This window comes from Myotis brandtii, unplaced genomic scaffold (assembly GCF_000412655.1).
Source record: "Myotis brandtii unplaced genomic scaffold, ASM41265v1 scaffold454, whole genome shotgun sequence".
Lineage (NCBI taxonomy): Eukaryota > Metazoa > Chordata > Mammalia > Chiroptera > Vespertilionidae > Myotis > Myotis brandtii.
Genome location: NW_005367354.1, coordinates 2,760,956 through 2,767,979, shown reverse-complemented (window position 1 = coordinate 2,767,979; position 7,024 = coordinate 2,760,956). Strand labels below are relative to the sequence as shown.

Below are 7,024 nucleotides of genomic sequence, written 5' to 3'. Positions count from 1 at the left end.
AGAGAGAGGGAGAGAGAGAGGGAAATGATTTGGCTATATTTGGTTCCAGTCATCTCTGAGGCCCAGCTACATCTGTGTAATTGGATTCTGTGAATTGACGTCCTTTTTATTTTTTTTTTTGCTGGAGTTGATCTGAGTTGGGTTTCTGTCAATTATATCCTCCTGACTCACCAGGGATAACCACCTTCTCCAAAAAAAATTTCAGCCAGAAACAGAAGAGTCTGTTGAATAAACCACCTTCTGTGGCGTAATATGGCGATTCTCATTTCTTAGATGAATCAACTAGCTACTTACATGATTCAAAACAAAACTGCCTTCAACAGGATCCCCTCACACATCACTGATGAAATCCTGTCCCCTGAACTATAGATCCCTCCCCTCTTATCTACCTTTCTGAATGTTGCTAATATTCTAATCTTGCAAACTTCCTATTCAGATATATCCATCTTACCTAACAATAAATATTTATTGAGCATCTACTACATACAAGCACTGAGCCAGGCACTGGGAGATAATTTACATTAATTGCCCCTTATTCACAGAGCTTACAATCTAGCGGGAGACATTAAACATATACAAATCATAATAATAACACAAAGTAATTTAGGGTAAGTACCATAAACAGCAGAGAATTTTAGTATTTCTGTCATTTGCAACCAAAACGAGTCCTGACTGACGAAGGAGGTGTTCAGAAGGCCTATGGGCACAGGAGTATTTCACACCTTGCAGGGATGGACAGGTGGAGAGATGAGGGGAAGGGCCGTTTCAGGTGCAGAGTGAACACTGGCACCTGACAGGACAGCATGATGGCAGTTCAGTGTGGATGGAGAGCGAAGGTGTAAAGGAATGTAATAAGAGAGACGGGGGGCGGAGGGGGAAGGGGGTGTAGAAGGGAAATTGGGGCCAGAATAGCAAGTGCCTGAGATTCCACCTTCAGGGAGTGATGTCTACCTCAATTCTACTCTTTGGCAGTATTATTCCCTATAATGTAATGCTTCCTCCCCAACTCAATCCACTCTCGATTCACCTCCAAATACACCCTCAATTATACCCAATTTCACTCTTCCTGGGTCATTTCTCTCCTCAAGTCCAATAGGCTCTGAAGATCACAAATCAATCAAGTTCTCTGGTAGAAAATGTTCCACATAATATTTAGACTTTTCAGAGAGGATATTTCAAAATGCTCTAAACACATCTGCTAATAGGACCTCCTTCTACAAAAACACGTTTCCTGAAAAGTGACCCTGCCAGTTCGGCTCTACGCTGACCTGCTCCACAGGCAGGCAGACCTACGCCCATCCGAGGCCGGCCGAACAGGACTCGCTCAGTGAGGAACGCGTGACGCTGGTGCTGAGCGGTGTGATCTCCACGCATCTGTAAGGTCTCACTCCTATTCTTCCCCAATTTATCTCAGACTCTCTATTTCCAGACAGAGCGTTTTACAAGGTTCTGAATTTCTACGGAAGTTACAATATACTCACTTTGTGACTCCATAGTCAATTCCAATTGTTGCAAGGTATTTCGACACAAATCTTTTCTCACAGTATCGCTTTATAATACAGCTCTAAAAAGGTGAAAATACATGCTTTTAGTAAATAGCCTCTGTGAACATATACAAAATAAACACATTTCTTCACATGGTTGGTGTCTTCATTCCTCACTATGAGAAAGCATTTTTTAAAGGCAAAAGTATAAAATAACTGAAACAAATGCTAAAAGTGAAGATTTTAAAGAAAAATTATTTTGTAATTCTCCCCTTAATATCGAATATGGGTATGCTTTTAGTTTAGTTCTCAATCGTTGTGCTCTTTTCTTTGACGATATCTTCTCCTTTCTTTTTATTTTTATTATTATTTTTTTAATTTCAGAGAGGAAGAGAGAAATAGAAACATCAGTGATGACAGAAAATCACTGCTTGGCTGCCTTCTGCACAGCCCACACTGGGGATTGAGCCCGCAACCCGGGCCTGTGCCCTGACCCGGAATCGAACCATGGCCTCCTGGTTCACAGGTTGACACTCAACCACCGAGCCATGCCAGCCAGGCAAGACCTCCTCCACTTTCAACAATAACAACAAAATGCCCAAGTCTAGCCTTGACCTCCCTCCCAAGACTAGATCCCCATCTCCAAATATCTGCTAGACTAGTTTCTACTCAGATGTCCTGTTGTTACCTCAAATTCAACATGTCTGAAAATAAACTAATCTTATATGTAAAATAGCGCATCCTGCTGACAACCTACTTCTATTGATATTGCTACCATTTTCCCAATCACAGAGGATCAAAAGGTTAAAGTCGTGTTTGATTCTGAGCCTTTCTAAATCTCCTTCTCTCTTCATTCCAAGAGCCATCGATCCCACTCTGGTTTAGGTCATCGTGTACTAGACAACCGTAGGAACTTCTTCATTCGTCTTTCTGGCCCCTTTTCCTCCCAACTTTAGCCAACACTGCACACCACTAACATTATTTCAACTCAGAAATCTTCAGTGGCTTCTCATTGCCAAGACTTCAAAATCCAAATTCCTTTGTCTGTTATTCAAGGTCCTCCGTAATCTAACCCTAATCTGTCCTCTCCAGCGGTTCTCAACCTGTGGGTCGAGAACAATGAAAATACATCCTGCATATCAGATATTTACATTACGATTCATAACAGTAGCAAAATTACAGTTATGAAGTAGCAACGAAAATAATTTTATGGTTGGGTGACCCCCAATTTCATTGTTACAAATTGAACGTAATTAAAGCATAGTGATTAATCACAAAAACAATATGTAATTATATATGTGTTTTCCAATGGTCTTAGGCGACCCCTGTGAAAGGGTCTTTCGACCCCCAAAGGGGTCGCAACCCACAGGTTGAGAACGCTGCTCTAAACCCTTCTATATAAACTCTCTATTTCGGCAAAACTCCCAGGACCCGACTTCCTGGCCTTTGTCATTACTCTTCCTTCTATTTGGAATAAACTTTCCCTTGTCTTTTCAAATCTTAGTTATCCTTTAAGGTCCAGCTCAAACTCAGCACTCAGGTTATAAGAGGTCTTGTCTGCATCTGAACTCCCCTAGCACTTTACATACACACTATCACATACACACACACACACCCTATGCACTGTCATTAGTCATACACTCCCTTGTATTGTTAATTACCTTTTCACATGTGTATATTTACTGCACACACACAAACCCTAGCATTGCCATTAGTCATACACTCCCTCGTATTGTTAATTACCTTTTCACATGTGTATATTTACTTTATCTCTTCAGCTAAACAGTAAACTATGTGAGGGCATGCACCAGTATTTTACTTCTTTATATCTTCTGCAGAATTAGATCAGTGCCAATGAAAAGCCAATTTAAAATGACTTGTATATTAATAATAATCCTTAGCATTTATGAAACTTATAATTTACTTGAAGTGCTGATAATGGAGTTTGTTCTTTCCTGATGAACCTCAATCTAAATTAAATAGGACAGTTACTATAAAAAGGACTTAAACTCACCCTAGTAAGAGAGGAATTGCAAGAGTGCCCTCTCGTGGACATTCTGAGAACAGCACCATTGTAAGGGGTTAGGTGCAATAGTGCCCTCTTGTGGACTTTTTGAGAACAGCACCCTTGTAAGGGATTAGGTGCAATGGTGCCTTCTCCCGGACTTTCTGAGAACAGCACCCTAGTAAGGGATTAGGTGCAATAGCGCCTTCTCCCAGACTTTCTGAGAACAGCACCCTCGTAAGGAATCAAGTGCAATAGTGCCCTCTTGTGGACATTCTGAGAACAGCACCCTAGTAAGGCATTAGTAACAATAGGGTCCTCTTTTTAAAAAATTAATATATCTTTATTGATTTCAGAGAGGAAGGGAGAGGGAGAGGGAGAGGGAGATAGGAGCACGGATTCCAGGCACGGAATCTCCTTTTTCTTATTTTATCTCTAGAACTTCTAAAAAACAATGCTGAGTAATAAAGGAAAATAGTAAGTATCCTTTTTGTACCTATTTTTAATGGAAGTTGCCTTAACATTTTACCATTTGGTATGTTTTCTGGTGATTGATATTAAATATTGTTTTATCATAAAGTGTTCATTAGAAGTGACTAGTTACATCAAATATTTTTACAGTACTGGAAATATTTTCTCCAGTAATCAGTTGACATAACAAATTATGGAGTTGACATCTTGATATTGAGCCATGTTTGCATTCATATAATAAACCCTTACTAACAGTGAATTATTTTTTATTGTTGAATTCTGTTGATAATTCAAAATTATGCATCTCTATGTCTATGTAAAATTGGTATATAATTTTTTAAAAATATATATTTTATTGAGCCAAACCGGTTAGGGCAGTATATAATTTTTTATACTATATCAATTTTTGCTACTTAAGTTTCCATGACTTCATATAATAAATTTGAGTCCTATTCATATTTTTTTTCTTTGCCTTGGAATAACTAAAGAAACTGAAATTGTGTTATTTAAAGCTTAAATAAGGCTTATTCATGAGCCTGATACCTTTTTAAATGGCAAATCTCTTTATTTTATTGATTTCAATTTTTAAAATATATTTTTATTGGTTTCAGAGAGGAAGGGAGAGGACGAGAGAGACAGAAACATCAATGAGAGAAAATCAGTGATTGGCTACCTCCTGCATGCTCTACACTGGGGATTGAGCCTGCAACCCAGCATGTGCCCCGACTGGGAGTCAAACTGTGACCTTGGATGAGAGAAAATCATTGATTGGCTACCTCCTGCATGCTCTACACTGGGGACTGAGCCCAAAACCCAGCATGTGCCCCGACTGGGAGTCAAACTGTAACCTTGTAGTTCACAGGTCAACATTCAACCACTGAGCCACACCACCTGGGCAATGATAAATCTCTTAAATTCTTTTTAATTTCTTCTGGAGTAACTGGTCAGTTGGACTTTCTACTTCTTTTTGAGTCAATTTTGGTAATTTATATTTTGCTAGGAAATCCCCCATTTCCTTTACATTGTCAAATGTGTTCCCATAGAATTATAGGTAGTATTCTCTAATCATTCTTTTAATCTCTTCCAGTATGTGACTATCTCCTTTTCAAAACAAATCTTGTAATTTTTTGCTTTCTCTATTTTTTCTTAAACAGATTTTAGGCACTTTGTCATTAGTCATTCCAGAAAATTCCCTCTCTCTTTTGGTTTATGTTGTGTTCCTTTTCCTAATGTATCAATAAATAAATTCCTTTAGCTTTTTAAAAATTGAGATATACCATACCATAAAATTCACATTTTAAAGTGTACACTTCCATGGTTTTTAGTATCCTCACAAAGGTGGGCAACCATTAAATTCCTTTAGTTTTTATCTCTCTTCTGTAGAAATAAAATAATGCATTTTCCTTTGATGACAGCTTTAATTTTGAAGGTTATGGTATAGATTTAATTTTGAAGGTTATGGTATAGATTCTATTCATTTTTATTGCTTTATAGTTATTTTGTTATTTGTTCTGATTTGCTTTTTGATCCAAGGATTATTTACTAGAGCATTCCTTATGTTTAACTTATAATTATTTATTTGTATATCTTTCTACATTTTCCAAATTCTTTAAAATGAGTATGTACTACTTTTATAATTAAGGGGAAAAATGTGTTCATTTAAATCTTTTATTCACCTAAAATTTATTTTTGAGAAAGGAATGCAATAGGAATCTACTCTACTCCCAAATAGTAGGTACTTATTCCAATAGTACTTATTAAATGGTCTCTATGTTCCCATGATTTCATTACATTTGTTATAAACTGAATTTCCTCATCTGTTTGGGTTTATTTCTGGACTCCATTCTATTCCACTAATGTCTCTATATTTCCTTTCCAGTATCAATAGGAAATCTTGGTAACTTTAAAAGGTGTTTTAATATCTAGTAGTGTTAGTCTCCTCTCATTTCTTTTTTCACAATTTTCTTGGTTATTCTCATGTTTCATTTTTCAGAAGGACTTTAGTACCTTTTATTATGTTCTGAAGGAAAATCTTACTGGAAATCTAATTGGAATTGAATGATATCTATGTATTAATTTAAAGAATTAACATTTCTACAATACTGAGTGATCCTAATTAAGAAGAAATATCTTTTCATTTGGCTAGGTAATTTTATGTCCCTCTGCAGAATATGAAATATTTCTTCATACAGGTCCTACCTAGTTCTTCTCAATTTTAAACCTACGCACTTTATTTTGTTTTGTTTTTTATTGTAAATTAAAATAGTTTTCAGTTATATATTCCAAACATTTATAATTTTATATAGTAAAGCTATTAATTTTTGTATATTAGTTTTTCCTTATTGAATTTTCTTATTGTTTCTAATAGCTTTTCAGTTCATTCTCTTTGGGTTTCTAGATAAACAATCATACCATTAGCAAATAATGATAATATTGCCTTCTTTCCAGTACTTCATGTATTCTTTCTTTCTCTTACCTAATTGCACTGGCTAATAAATGAATGCAGTGACACTGGGAATTTTGGGCTATTTCTAATGTTGCACCATTTAGACATAGTAAAATTACAAAAGTGATGCATGCTCACTTTGCCAATTTAGTACATAACCTTCAAAAGGCATTTTATTATTTCTTTTCAAGGCCTGGCACATAGCTGATGTTCAGTAAATGTTGACTTTCAGTGAATGCTATGTTAGTACTTACATTTATACACACAAGATACATAAATAGTAAAATGCTGCTAAATAGAAAGGAAAGACACTAATAAACATTGAATGAGCATAAACGGTATGTGCAAGGCACTGGCTTAAGCATCTCGTGGACGGTTCTTTTAGCTGGGACATTCTGCTCCCAGTTGATTTTGACAGCAGCCACCATGGAGAGAGCTCTGCGGTGGGCGTGTGAGGGCCCGGGTTCTAATCCTGCCTCTGTCACTAACGTGACGGCTCTGAGAGGTTCTCACTAAGCAGCTTCCACTCACCCAGAAGCAGAGACAATTTGGGTGAAGAGGAGGCAGTCTTAGGACTCATTTGGGGAAAGACCTGGGTCGCCTCTCGCCCTCCATCTC

At 37.1% G+C, this 7,024-nt stretch overlaps 1 protein-coding gene across 1 annotated transcript in view; it reads right to left on the bottom strand.

The window, feature by feature from the left end:
- The window catches only part of DNAJC27 (DnaJ (Hsp40) homolog, subfamily C, member 27), a 20,255-nt gene that overhangs the window by 12,710 nt on the left and 521 nt on the right, over nt 1-7,024 (bottom strand). The window contains exon 2 of the mRNA XM_005874969.2: nt 1,482-1,564. The gene's annotated coding sequence lies outside the window, so the exon portion shown is untranslated. The remainder of the gene's footprint in view (nt 1-1,481; nt 1,565-7,024) is intronic.